We start from the raw sequence: 15,374 nt of genomic DNA, 5'->3' as shown, positions 1-15,374 counted from the left end.
CAAAACACAAATAAGTACGTACCATTCGATTCCATTTGTAAATTTCATATGAAATTCAAAAATAGAACTAATCTATGCTGATAGAAATCAGAACATGTGTTATCTAGGGTGGAGGTGGGGCAAACTGAGAAGAAAGGGACACTTTCTGGGTAATGGAGTAGTTCTTGATCTTAATTAGGGTGGTGGTCAAAAGAGGATAAACAATTTTCAAAACTGATTGAATGATACACCTAAGATCTATGCAATTTATTGCATTAATTTATGCTTTAGAAAATCCTAAATCCTAGACTACATCCTAGTCCAGTTAATCACAGTCCCTGGGATAGAACGTAGCCGCCAGTATTTTTTAAAATCTCCCCAACAAGAGCCTCACCTTCCACCACTAAAAATTCCACCATGGCATTTCCATCAAAAAACAAAACTAAACAAAATAGAACACTCTTTTTGTATCTTTTAAAGGAGCCAAGTCAAACCAGAGCCAAGTTAAAAAAAATACTTTTTTCCCTGCTCCATTCATATTTTTTAATGGATCACCACGGAGAATGAAAAAGAAAGGAACAAATGTTTATTGAGCATCTACCATGTGCCAAGCACTATATTCTGCACCTTATACTCATCATCTAATCGTTGGGACACTCCTTTTGGTAATTATTATCTACATTTTGGAAAAGAAATCCTGAAAGTCCAGAAAGATAGGTAATGTGCCCAAATTTTTTAAAAATGGGAAAGGCACATGGCTGGTTTAGTCTGTTAAGTGTCTGCTCTTGATTTCAGCTCAGGTCATGACCTCAGGATCATGGGGCTGAGCCCTGCATCAGGGTCTGCTCTCAGCAGGGAGTCTGCTTGAGATTCTCTCTCTCCCCCTGCCCTTCCCTCCCCATTTCTCAAATAAATAAGTAAATCTTTTTAAATGGAGGGTAACTAGATGGCTCAGTCATTAAGAGTCTGCCTTTGGCTCAGGTCATGACCCCAGGGTCCTGGGATCGAGCCCCGCATTGGGTTCCCTGCTCAGCCTGAGGCCTGCTTCTCCCTCTCCCATTCCACCTGCTTGTGTTCCCTCTCTTGCTGTCAAATAAATAAGTAAAATATTTTAAAATTAAAAAATAAAAAGCAAGATGGAGAATGAAATCCAAATGTGTTTGACTTGCAAGATCTGTGGTTTTTTCCCAACTTTTACTTATTTATATTTTTAGTAATCTCTACACCCAACATGGAGCCCAAATGTACAACCTTCTAGATGAGAGTCCCATGCTCTTCTGACTGAGCCAGCCAGGTGCCCCAGACTTGTCAGGTTTTATATTATGCTTGCACAGGCACTTTTTAGAAAATCAGACATATAATAATTTATAAAATTCTTGGCCTTTTGGCTAAGATCAAGTGAAATCGACATCAAAAATGAAACCTTGATTCTTAGTTGCTATAACTAAGAATTACCTTTTGAACTGCTTGTTTTGTGGAAATCATACCTGTAAGATTTGGGATTTCTATTCCTACCACACATAAGGAGGGTTGTGATTTGGCAAGCGGTATCTGACTTTCACCACAGTGAGTCCTAGTTTCCACATCTCAGCTGACCATTGTGGGGCAAACTATCTTCTCATAGAAACAGCGTTATCATTGATGGCTGCATTCCTGAGCTATGTTCTTGGCACCAGAGAAATCAAAGAACAAAGCTGTAATAAAACCAAATATATACTTTCATAATCATTTTGATCAAACTATGCCTCCCAGACTATGAAATGATCATAATCTTTCCAAGGGCCCCTAAGGTTCTCTTAGAAACTGTATATACAGCATACATAACATACAAGTCTAGGGTATCATGAAATGAATCCAAGAGTAGTAATCTAGCCATAACATATTATTTAAGCATGTAAATAATTATTTTGCTTATATTTTTAGAGTTCCTGTAATATACATATACATGTACATACACACACACATATATATACATACACACACACATATATATATCAATATACACACACATACACATACAAACAATGGAATACTACTCAGCCATCAAAAAAATGAAATCTTACCATTTGCAATGACATGGATAGAACTAGAGGGTGTTATGCTAAGCAAAGTAAGTCAGAGAAAAACAATTATCAGATGATCTCATTCAAATATGGAATTTAAGAAACAAAACGGAATCATAGGGAAAGTGAGGGAAAATAGAACAAGATGAAATCAGAGAGGGAAACAAACCATAAGAGACTCTTTTTTTTTTTTTTAAAGATTTTATTTATTTATCTGATAGATCACAAGCAGGCAGAGAGGCAGGCAGAGAGAGAGGAGGAAGCAGGCTCCCTGCTGAGCAGAGAGCCCGATGCGGGGCTCGACCCCAGGATCATGACCTGAGCCGAAGGCAGCGGCTTAACCCACTGAGCCACCCAGGCGCCCCCCATAAGAGACTCTTAATCACAGGAAACAAACTGAGGGTTGCTGGAGGGAAGGTGAGTGAGGAATGGGGTAACTGGGAGATGGGCATTCAGGAGGTCACGTGATATAATGAGCACTGGGTGTTATATAAGACTGATGAATCACTGAACTCGACCCCTGATACTAATAATACACTATATGTTAGTTAATGGAATTTAAATTTAAAATAAATAATTAATTAAATTTAAGAGAAAGATTAATTAAAGAATAAAATAAAGAAATAAAGAATTTGAGAGGGGTTTTATTTTATTTTATTTTTTTTAAGATTTTATTTATTTATTTGACAGACAGAGATCACAAGTAGGCAGAGAGGCAGGCAGAGAGAGCAGGGGAAGCACGCTCCCCACTGAGCAGAGAGCCCAATATGGGATTTGATTCCAGGACCTCAGGATCATGACCTGAGCGGAAGGCAGAGGCTTTAACCCACTGAGCCACCCAGGTGCCCTTGAGAAGGGTTTTAAAAGATGATTAAATTAGCCATAACTTGTAAACTAGTTACTTAGTTTCCAAATAGTTTGATCAGGGTAATGCTGTAGACATAATGTATCTGAATATCTTCAAGCTTTTGGAGACATTTTGGTAAGAAGATAGAGGGAGATTGTCTAAGATGAATGTCAATCAGAATCATTGCAACAAATATTTATTGAGTGTCATGCAGTACATTAAACACTCTATGTTACTTCATTTATGCCTTCAACTTTATTAAAAAACACTGTTCTCACAACGATTTTACAATGAAGAAATTGAGGTTCAGAGAAGTTAAGTAACTTGTCTAAGGATGCACAGCTAGGAAATAACAAGATGAAGATAAAGGCCAAGCTATTGACTACAAAAGCCCGGCCTCTGCAAGAAGAATGGCTCACCTTCTTGAGCATATATACTGTGTTGGGCACTGTTCTAAGCAAACTGCAAGTGTTTAATCATTTAATCCTTACAACAGTCTTATGAGTTGGGTACTAAAATTATCCTCATTTCACATCAGAGGAAAAGGGAGCACAAATTAGTCACCACGCAATGAACTGAACAACCATTCCTAAAGAGTGCTAGTTGCTGACTGCAAGAAAGTAGGAGGGAAGGCCTCCAAGGCCACAGTAAACTGTCCCCACTCTGACATTTTCATTCAGAATTTCCTTGGATAAAGACTGTGATCTACTGTCCAAATATGGGAAAGCATGAATTTGGTGGGGGCAAGTTATACTGGATGGCAGTAAATCAGGATACAAAAAGATTTCAGTGGTCTGAAATAATGACCTGAATCTAACACGTTGGAACTGTGATAAAATCAATCATGTCCTACACAAGTCCAAAAAATAGATCAACTGGAAGCAAAATGAATTAATAGAGATACATGTAAAGGAATTCTGTGGAGTTTAGGTTACTGAAAGTGTGGCTTGAGTAATGGATGATAGCCAAGTGTAACCACTAGGTATCCATTTCCAGTCCTGTGCATGCACACACACACACAGCATTTGGAAATGAAAAATAGGAACACCCTTTCAGAGTTACTACAAAATAAGTAATAGATCAGGGCAGACAAAAGATAGCATCACTGGAGACAGAAAACTTCCCAGCTAGGGCTTTACTTTAATCTGGTTAAATGTATTATCATACTTCAAAAGAAGAATAGGGACCAGTAGGGGGTTTGGCCAACAGCTGAAGCAAAGATACAGGCAAATCACATGAGCAAGGGGGGAAAAAATCCTAGATTCATGAACACAAGCTCTTAGTTCTTGCGACAAGTTTATCTTTGTACAGGGGGTGAATGTGGAAAATTACTACAGATGGGGGGCAACCCAATTCTTAGTGCCACATTCCAGTCTCCAGAAGGAATTTAAGGACACTCCACCCCACCCTCATAGGAGGAATGTTTGACATTATCAAGAATAATGCTATTTTGGGACTTTGGTGTTGGGTATTAGAGGAAGTGAGAGGGTCGACTGAGATGCCGAGGCCATTGTGGTCCTCAGGCAACATGATCATGTATGTAAAAAATTACAAAGGGAACCTTTTTATGCTGTTGATGGGATGTAAACTGGTATAGCCACTCTGGAAAACAGTAAAATATACAACAGTATAATTTAATTTCTTGACTCAAGAAATCAAAAATAGAACCACCATAACTAGAGACAACAAAATCACCATTTCAGAGAGATACTTCTACTCCATGTTCATTGCAGCATTATTCACAATAGCCAAGACATGGAAACAACCTAAATGTTCATCAGTGATGACTGGATAAAGAAAATGTCACACACACACACACACACACACACACACACACACACACACACTCGACTATTACTCCACCTTAAAAAGGGAGGATGTCCTGCTTTGTGATAACATGGATGAAACTGGAGGGCATTAGGTTAAATGAAATAAACCAGGCAGAGAAAGACAAATACAGCATGGTATCATTTATATCTGGAACTTTAAAAAAAAATTTGAAACAGAGGGTAGAATGGTAATTCCATGGGCTAGAGGATGGGGGAAATTAGGGAGATGCTGGTAAAAGGGTACAAACTTTCAGTTTTTAGATGAACAAGGGTGAGGATTTAATTTACAGCATGGCGACTATTATTGAAAATACTGTAATGTGTAATTGAAATTTGCTAAGACAATAAAATGTAAGTGTTCTCTTTTTTTAATATTTTATTTGTTTATTTGACAGAAAGTTAGAGAGAGAGCACAAGTAAGCAGAGCGGCAGGGAGAGGGGGAGAGAGAGAAGGAGGCTCTCTGCTGAGCAGGGAGACTGATGCGAGGCTCAATCCCAGGACCCTGGAATCATGACCCGAGCCGAAGGCAGCCGCCCAACCAACTGAGCCACCCAGGCACCCCAAATTTAAGTGTTCTTACCAAAAAAAGCAGGAGAAAAGGTGTATTTGTGCAAGATGATGGGTGTGTTAGTTAACTCTTTGGCAGGAATTCTTTCATAATGTATATGTGTATGAAATCATCACATTGTACATTTTGAATATTAAAGTTAATTTTAATTAACTTATTTATTAAGTCACTATTAAATATTGATTAATAAAATATATTATAATTTTCTTTGTCTATTATATTTCAACATGGCTAAGTTTTTTAATTGTAAAGAATCTATGAAATCTAGAACCAAAAAATGTGTTTAACAAGGTTGTAGAACACAAGATCAATATACAGAAACCAATTATCTTTCTATAAGCTACCAGTAAGCAGTTTGAAAATGAATTAATTCCATTTATAATAGCATTACAGGAATACAGTACCTAGAAATAAATTTAACAAGAGAAGCACAAATCTGTGTATTGAAAACTACACACCATTGCTGAGTGAAATTAAAGAGGACTTATAAAAATGGGGAGATGCATAATATCCATGAGTTGGAAGATTCAATATTGGTAAGATGGCAATTCTCCCAAACTGATGTATGGATTCAAAGTAATACCTACCAAAGTCCCAGAAGGATGGATTTATTTATTTGTTTATTTATTTACGGTGGATGCTGAAAAGCTGTTTCTAAAGTTTATGTGGAAGTGCAAAGAACTTAGAATATTAAGACAATTTTGTAAAAGAAATACAGAATTGGAGGACTTTATTTGGTTTTGAAACTTACTAAAAAACTATGATAATCAAGAAACAATAAACATTTAGGTAGATGGAGGAGAATGGAGAATCCGGGAATAGACCTTCACATATATGGTTAATTGATTTTTGATAAAGATGCCAGGTAATTAAATGGGGAAAGGATAGTTCTTTCAACAATAGATGCTGGGACAATTGGATAAACATCTGTAAAAAAATGAAACTCGACTCTTACCTTACACCATACATAACGACTTAAAAGAAAACACAGGATGAAATCTTTGCAGTCTTGAATTAGGCAAAGAGTTTTTCACATATAACACATCAAAGACAAAGTTGACAAATTGGGCTTTATCAAAATGCAGACTTTTGCTCTTCAAAAGACACAAGAGAATGGAAATATTTGCAAAATATATATCTGATAAAGGACTTGATCCAGAGGATATAAAGAACTCTTATAATTCAGCAGCAAGAAGACAAACAACCCAATAAGAATGAGCAAACAATCTGAATAATCACCTCACAAAAGAAGATACATAAATGGCAGGTGAGTATGTGAAGAGATGTTTAATATCATTAGTCATCAGAGAAATGCAAGTTCAAACCAAAATGAGCTACCACAGCACACCTACTAGAATGGCTAACACAAAAAAGAGTGACCAAGGGTTTGTGAAGATAGGGAGAAATGCATTCATTGCTTGTGGGAACATAAAATGAGACAGCCACCTTGGGAAACTTGGGTGCCTTTTTTTTTTTTTTTAATTTGACAGGCAGAGATCACAAGTAGGCAGAGAGGCAGGCAGAGAGAGAGAGGAGGAAGCAGGCTCCCTGCTGAGCAGAGAGCCCAACGCGGGGCTCGATCCCAGGACCCGATCCCAGAACCCGATCCCAGGACCCCGGGATCATGACCTGAGCCAAAGGCAGAGGCTTTAACCCACTGAGCCACCCAGGCACCCCACTTGGGCGTTTTTTAAAAAGCCAAACATACACTTATCAATTGATTTAGCAACTAAACTCCTAGGTATCTACCCAAAAGAAATGAAAAAGTATGTCCACACAAAAGCTTGCATACGAATATTCATTGTATTGTTATTCACAATAGCCGCCAAACTGGAAACAGTGTCCGTCAACTGGTAAATTGATAGACATGAGGTTGTATGTCTGTAGAGGGGAATATTATTCACAATAAAAGCATTATAAGAAATGGAAGGAGACAGGCACCAAAGGCTACATATTATATGATTTCATTCACATGAAAGTTTTAGAAAAGACAAAATTGTGGAGACAGATCGGTGGTTGCCTAGGACTGCGTGGGAGCAGAGATGGATGGCCAACAGGCACAAGGGAACTTTTTGTGGTCATGAAAGTGCTCTAAAACTGAATTGTAGTGATGGCTGTATAACTGTATAAGCTTGCTAAAATTCAATGAAATGTTCACTTAAAATGGGTGATTTTTATGGTATCTAAATTAAACCTCAATAAGGATGTTTTAAACAAAACAGAAAGCTATTGTGACTTCATAGCACCCTTTCTGGCTCACCTTTGAAATATTCTGGTGCATGTGTAACTCTGGTAAAATTGTCCTTGAACTTTCCTCCCACACTCGCAGAAGACTCGACATGGATGGTTTAGCAAGCAGCTCTAACCCCGGTGGAAGGATTTTCTTTATCTTGGAGGAAGTTAGAAGGAGGAAACTGACAAACAGGAGCATGTAGAGATGAGCATGATCAGGATGGGGAAGACCTTACAAATCATATTACAGTCATTCATCATTCTTCTATCAAATACCTTTTGGAATGAAATGCTGTGTCTATAAAATAGTGAACAATATGGACAACGTCATTGTCCTCCTGGAGCTTATCATCTAGTAGTGTGAAATTGAGGGTGGATGGACAGACAGACAGAAACAGGCAAAAGTAAATGGAAAGCACCTTAAGTACTCAGGAGAGAGTTAAAACTGTGGTTTTGGAAAAGGACTGGACCACAAGAGGGAGCCAGTCTTGCAAAGACCAGAAGGAGGAGCATCTCAGGTACCATTTTTTTTTTTTTTTTTTTTTTTTTACTGTACTTTGTCCCTTGAGGCTGTTTATTCCCTCTTTGCTCAGCTAAAATTCAGAGTCAGTAAATATAACCACTTCCTCAACCTCCTTAATCACATTAATCTCTCACACTGGTTGGCAGAATCACAACACTGTTCAGATTCCAACTGTCTACCTAGACTGACTGGTCTCTCCTTAAACTTGTCACCAGGAACTTGAGATGGCCCTTGCTGTTTCCCAGCTAACATCCCACATCTGCCTCATCCAGTCACTTGCCTACATTCTACATTACTACATTCTCTTTCTGCTAAAGGAGTGTTGTTTTCTCTCCTCTCCCCCATTCTCTCCCAGTTGATGACTGTGCTTCTTTCCTCATTGAGAAAACTGAACAATCAGAAGACAATGTCCACTGGTTCTTACCACATCCACACGTCCATACAGGTGTACCCCCTGAGACCCTGCCTTATGTCCTATCAGTCAGGATGCACCCTCAGGGCTCCCAAGTAAAACCTTCCACTGGTACATAAGATGCCACCCTCTTGTAGACCTACAGACCAAGCTAGCAAACCCTCCCACTCTATTCTACATCATGAATTTTTCCACTACTGGACCATCTCCATTGGTATACAAACAATCATTTCAAGAGCATTAAAGACGAACAAATAAAAATCTCCCCTTGACTCCTTGACTGTATCTCCCACATTTTTTTATCATCTTATTTCTCTGTAACCTTTTGTAGTCAAACAGTTGTCTATACTATATAAGCAGTCTCCAATTCTTCTTCTCCTGTTCTCCCTTAAATTCTCTCCAGTCCAGCTTTTGTGCCACCATAGATCTGAAACTGGTCTTTTCAAGGCCAATAAAACAAACACAATTAAAATCCTGCCATAAAGAAAAATGAATGAAGCATCTGTGAGTGAGAGAAGAAGTTAGGGCATGTCTGTGTGTGTTTGGGGGGCAAATATCCTGAGTTATAGCAGAATTATAGAAGTTGGGTTGACCACCTGTAGCATAGGAATTATTTAGATAATTAATCTTCTTTCCACTCCATCTGAACCATACTTCCTCTCCATATATTTCGTCAACTGTCTTTGGAATCTACTGCTGCCCACCTTTTTTTTTTTCTTTTTTTAAGTTTTTATTTATTTATTTGACAAAGAGAGAGAGCATGCTCAAGTAGGGGGAGCAGCAGGCAGAGGGAGAGGAAGAAGCAGGCTCCCCACAGAGCAGGGAGCCTGATGCAGGACATGACCCCAGGACCCTGGAATCATGACTGAGCTGAAGGCAGCTGCTTAACCAACTGAGCCACTCAGGTGCCCCTGTTGCCCAGCTCCTTAAAGCTGTCTGAATATCCCATTACCCTGCTCACCATTCAGGGAGAAGAGCTTAAAACAAAATCATAACAGTGAATGAGAGAGTCTTCATTTATGTTTTGTATCTGAAATTAATGTGAAACCTCAGAAAACTAAAAGTCTCTTTAACCCAACCAGGCATAATTTCAAAAGTCTGGGAAAGATGGGGCGCCTGGGTGGCCAAGTTGGTTGAGCATCCGACTCTTGCTTTGGGCTCAGGTTACGATCTCGAAGTCGTGGGCTCAAGCCCTGCATCGGGCTCCGTGCTCAGTGCAGAGTCTGCTTGAGATTCTCATTCTCTCCCCCTCTGCTCCGCTTCTCCTCTCTCTCGCTCAAATAAATAACTAAAAATTTTTTGAAAATCTGAACAAGAATTGCCCCCAAACAATATCCCTCTAGGTTAAGATAAATAATGATTTTTTAGCTCTCCATCTCTACAAATGGCCTTACCAGGGATTATAGATACTCAGGCAGCTTAGAAAGTCTGGCTGCAGTACTCTGCTTGCTGATGTTATCACCAGGAACAACTGTGACCTACTTCAGTGAGATGGCCTTAGCTCCTTTAGTGGACAAGTTGGTTCCTACTGGAGATAGCACCAAATGAAGGAGACTTTTGACAACCGTCCTGGCCAGTTGGTTAATGCAGAAATCCCAATGGATAGTACAGATCAGCATTTAGCAACATGCAAGTCACAGTCTGTTATCAGATGATGAAATGCACTTGGTGGGTTGACCAACTTTTAAAAGGTCAAATCGAATAGAAAATATCAGAGTTCATTACACATACTGAGGCTATGACATAGTTCATGAGACTGGTTGGAGTTCCAAAGGGGTGTGTCCTGGATCACAAAATTAAAATTTTAAAAATTAAACCCACTGGTCTAAATCCATTCATAATAAAATAGCCAGTGTGGCTGAAGGCACTGATCAAAATTAGAGGACATTTGGAAAATAGCCCCATCATTTTCAGCATCATATTATCAATAGGCATGAGCAGAAATAAGGGAAATCCAGAGCACCTTAAAGGGGGACTTTCATACACAGGACCAGGTGAAGAGCTTGATACTGGTCTCTAAAAACAAAATTGCCATCGTAGAAGCTTTATACTTGACAAACCACACTCACAAACTTACTCTCATTTGAGTATCTTGTCCATCTTTCATAGTAGATATGACAGGAAGGTGGTGGGATCTGAAGCAGGTTTCAGTGATCCCTCCAATTTAGGTCGGGAGCCCAGCCAGGAGCTGGGAGAAAGAACAAGCCTCAGGGAGAAAGCTGGCAAGGGTAAAGAACTCTGAGTGGGTCCCAGCCAAATTAACTAGGGTTTACGGCAGAACTCCAGTTCCAGGAGGGAGCAGGGGAAGGATGAACAGGAACTGGGGCAGAAGCCCAGCTATTAAACAAAGCACACACATAGCCAGGCCCACCCCAGCACATTGGATTCCATGCTCACACATACAGGGTTCCAGAAGTCCATGACTGGCTTTTGAAGAAGAAACAGAAACATACCAGGTGGATAAGGGGCAGAATGGAAAGGTTGTCAAGCCGTTACAAAGGCATGAAGAGACTAGCGAGGAGTGGCAAGTTAATCAATCAGACTCTCATGAGTAGAGTTGCCAGAAAAAATAGAGGATGCTTATTTAAATTTGGATTTTGGATAAATAATGAAAGCCTTTTAGTGTAAATATGTCCCATGAAATATTGGAGACACATTTATACAAAAAAAAAATTGTTGCTTATCTGAAATTTAAATTTACCAGGGCATCCTGTATTTTTATTTACAGATTTTGGCAACCCTCCCCTGTGGATGTTATGAAGGATCAGATGGGTAGGCTTTGGCAGGGCAAGATCACAAAGCATCTTGTGTGCCACGCTTGGTAGATAATGGGAAGCCACGAACATTTTTAGGTAGGGGCATGATATAAGCAGGTTTGCATTTTAGAATCAACCTTTGGAGAATGAAATAAGAGTTGAGAAACTCAGGAACTGAGAGACCAGAAAGCTGTTTAAATAGCCTAGACTCCAGGAGAGTTAAATTTAATTTCCTTCACTTCACAATTCTAAGACTGACTGGAGCTGTAGAGACCGATCTTTTTTTTTTTTTTTTTTTTTTTTTTTTTTTCAAGAGCTGTTCTTTGTTTTGAGGAACAAAGAATGTTCTGGGGGTAGGGTCCATGTTTTGCCTTGCCCAAAAGCTGTGTCAATCAAACACTTCTTGAGGGTGCTGTGAAGATAAGGTGTGTATATCAGTCCTTGGCTAGTAAGTTCAATGTTTCACCACTGCATCCCCAGTAGGTAATCAATAAACATTTGTTGGATGAGTTCCTTAAGGACAAAGTCTATGTCTTCATCATCTTTGTTTCTTTAGCACCTGATCCAGGGCTGGGAATAAGTTTCTCGGAAAATAGTTCTTGATTAAAGTGGTCGAATTAATTAACAACCAGAAGTGCTTCCTATTAACTACACGTCTCCAGCATTATTTCAAAAGTACAATCTGGCATATTTTTTACTCGGATGGAAAGCAAGCCTGCCTCTTACACTGGACCAGAAAACTCTTTTCAACAGCTGCAGAATCATACTGATTGGATGGGGTTTTAAAGGTAATCTTCCTGGTGTTATGTTAAAATGTGAGGGTTTGGGAGATGGGGGTGTGTGGTAGCATTTTCCTAACTGCTTCTAGAAGGTTTGTCTTTGCTTGGGTATTAGTGAAGCTAGATCTTAAGTAAATGCTTCTTCTTGGTTAGATTATCATAAAGTGGTATGAATCAAGTGTTTGTCTTCCATCAACGAGTCTCAGTACAATTACCTCTATATGTTTTTTTCCAAGGCTGAAGTGTGAACTTCTTGAAGGCAGGACTTAACTTAGTTTCAGAATCACAGAACTTTCACTAATACTAGGTTTGTTGAATTTTCTTTTCTTTTTTTTTAAGGTTTATTTATTTGACAGATAGAGATGACAAGTAGGCAGAGAGGCAGGCAGAGAGAGAGAGGAGGAAGCAGGCTCCCTGCGGAGCAGAGAACCCATGCGGGGCTCCATCCCAGGACCCTGGGATCATGACCTGAGCCGAAGGCAGAGGCTTAACCCACTGAGCCACCCAGTCGCCCCGGTTTTTTGAATTTTCAAGAGCAGGAAGCCAAAAGGGAAAGAATAATTCTAGGAAGCACATGCGATAAACAAAAATACATTAAAAATATTATTACAGCCCCCCATTATTGAAGATTATTTCTAAGCATCATACCAGGGTGGGGGCTTCCCATATATTTTATTAAATTCTGATGAAATGTCACTCCTAAAAGCTTCTCTTTGAAGTAGGCGACGTTATACTCATTTTCATATTTCTTTAAATAGAATCAGAGCTGATGAGAAACTTGCCCAGGTAATACATTAGCGGAGCTGAGATCAGAACCTGATTCCAAAGTCCAGGCTCTCATACATCAGGAATTGTCATTGTTTTAACTATGTAGTGGAAAGATAAAGAATGTTGTTAGAATGCCTATAAGAGCTTTACTTTAATCAGCAACCATGTAGTATTTCAGAGGAATAAAGTTTGATCTTTGTAATGATGTGTGAGCGTACATGAATGCAAGATATACAAAAGTATTTAAGTATTTTTGATTATATTCCTTTTTTCTCTGTTCACCTTTGTACTTAAGGGAGCACATGGTTTTAAATATAATTGGGTGCCATCTCTGCCTTGCCGGGAGGTGATGTTGTTACATTTAAAATTATTATCACACTGTTGCTCTCCAGGATGAAACATACGGACTTTAGATGTTACCATCAGTAATACCAACTTAATTTGCACCATCCAAAGGAATACTTGTAGTTCATGTTCAGACATGTGATGGAACCTCACTGATCCAGATGTGTATGAACTCATCTGTGGGACAATCTAGACCCTCCTCTGAGCTCTCAATATGATTGCGTGCATCAAGTTATTCTCCCCTCTTTTAAAGCTATAGATGTGCACTCTTTGTCCAGATGCTGAGATCTTTTCATACTGCTCAACTGCCAGTCTCCTCACTGCGTTCCAGGAAGAGAGTCTCAATAAGAATGCTGCCTCGGGTCGTTTGACTCCAGGCTGAAGAGGGTTAGTCAAATCAAAGTTTAAACTTTACCAACCTTTTGGAGTCTGAGAAAGCAAAAGTCAAAAGGCAAGGGATGCCATAACTAATTACGTGAATTAGAAGGAATTTGAAGAAGAGGAACCAAACAAGGTAAAAAGAGAGGAAAAAGCATTTGGTTTAAAAAAAAAAAAAACTGATTAAACAAATTGTGTTTTGCTTGGCTCTGTAAAGTAGAAGCCTGCCAAAGGTGTAAGAATCAAAAAGCATCTTCAATGTTCTGCTCTCACCAGAAACATGGAAGAATTTCCTAGAGATGTTTAGGAGGGAATTACAGGGGGGAAAAAATTCCTCAACAGGCTTTAATGCATGCTCATTCATTTCCAGGCAGGGTGTTAACCATGGGAGATACAAAATGAATATGGCATGGCCCTGCCCTCCAAGCTTACCCTCAGTTCAGGGAAATACATCAACTGTTACATATGCTGAAGTGTGAAAGGCACCATAAAATAAATATAAAAGGGAAATAGAAGGTGGACAAAGGGGCCGTGATCTACTCTGAGTCTAACAAAAACAATTCATTACAATCATGTAGGGTTGTTCCCTGAAATGACCAACTCTCCTAGGGAAGAGTGAAATCGAATCTAAATTAACAGATACAGTTGAGTTAAAACACAAGAATGGGGATTTTGAAGAAGCAATCAAATCACACCAGTCCCAAGAAGGTAATGATCTGGTAAATGTTCTCCATCTTTAATTTCTAGGCTATCAATTTTACAAAGCAGAGTAGCGGCCAGACGTTACCATCCCGCACCCTCCATCTCCAACCCCTCCTGCAGAGCTATCAGGTGAGCTGCGCTCAATCCAAGCTCCGCCCTAATTAAATGTGTGACCTGGAGCAACTTCCATCACTATTCCACGGCCTCCTTTCTGCGCCAATAAAGCGAGGAACCCTAGCCGATTCTGAAGTCCATTTCTGCAGTGAATTGTGAAATTGAGACAAGAAACCAGAAAGGAAACTCAAGAAAAACAAAAGTGAAAGTGCCCAAAGGAAATACAGTAGTAAATAAAGGTACAAAATTTTATATCTCACTGAAAAACGTGGCAGAGCTCCCAAATACTTTTTTTTTTTTTTTTTCAGCAACCGTGAACACGAGACTTGGCTAAGAATGAAACGTCTATCACGCCCTCCAAATGTGAATACGATCAGGGGAACGTGAATCCACCTTGCTGCATACAACTGTCTTCTTAAACAATGCTCCCTGGCCTTGAACAGCCACTTATTAAAAATGTCTTAAAAAGTAAGTCAAGGTATGATGAATGGTCCGTGGCCACCTATCAACCCCCGCCCTCCATGGAACACCACATAAGGGTGTGTCTCGCTTTGGGAAGAGAGAAAGGATATAGAGAAAGAGGAAAGATTCGAACCAATGTAAGATCTGTGCCTAGCGCTGCCACGCGGTTGTCATAAACAACAGCATGTTAACAAATATCTTAAAACACAGGAAATTCGGTAGCCTTTGAACTTTATTATTTCCTCCGTTTCTGGTGAGACTTCCCTGAAGGTAACCCAGAACCTTACACCCGCTTGGGAGCGAGGGCGCGAGCTCCGAGGTGAAGAGCAAGTGGAGGCGGCCAGAAGGGACCAAGCTGACAGCTTCGCGGAGCGTTTGCAGCGAGTGTGGGACCGGGACGCGCGACGCCACGGCTGGCGGGGGAGGTCACTGGGCTCCCCGTACGGGAGGATGCTCAGTGTCCGCTGCGGGAGCCTCCCTTCTCCGAGCCGAGGCGGGAGGAGGACGCGCGCGCGCGCACACACACGCGCACATCCTTCCCCTGGAGTTGTGTCTCGTCTCCCTTTTGTTTTTCTCCCTTCCCGGTCATGAGACCCGGAAGTTTTTTTTTTTTTTT

General features: G+C 39.9%; 1 long non-coding RNA gene across 3 annotated transcripts; it reads left to right on the top strand.

Annotated features, from left to right (window-relative positions):
* The first annotated feature begins 11,895 nt into the window (after positions 1 to 11,895).
* LOC116859519 lies at positions 11,896 to 14,766 on the top strand. Of its 3 annotated transcripts, none has more exons than XR_004381172.1 (4): positions 11,896 to 11,998; positions 13,381 to 13,489; positions 13,851 to 14,199; positions 14,605 to 14,766. It is a non-coding gene; the product is annotated as an uncharacterized LOC116859519 (long non-coding RNA). The 3 variants fall into 3 exon arrangements; XR_004381171.1 differs by having other exon boundaries at positions 13,381 to 13,616; positions 13,855 to 14,199; XR_004381170.1 differs by having other exon boundaries at positions 13,381 to 13,616.
* Positions 14,767 to 15,374: the final 608 nt, after the last annotated feature.

The sequence above is a fragment of the Lontra canadensis genome, unplaced genomic scaffold (genome assembly GCF_010015895.1).
Source record: "Lontra canadensis isolate GAN:19392208 unplaced genomic scaffold, GSC_riverotter_1.0 scaffold158, whole genome shotgun sequence".
NCBI lineage: Eukaryota > Metazoa > Chordata > Mammalia > Carnivora > Mustelidae > Lontra > Lontra canadensis.
This window is presented reverse-complemented; position numbering and strand designations above follow the sequence as displayed.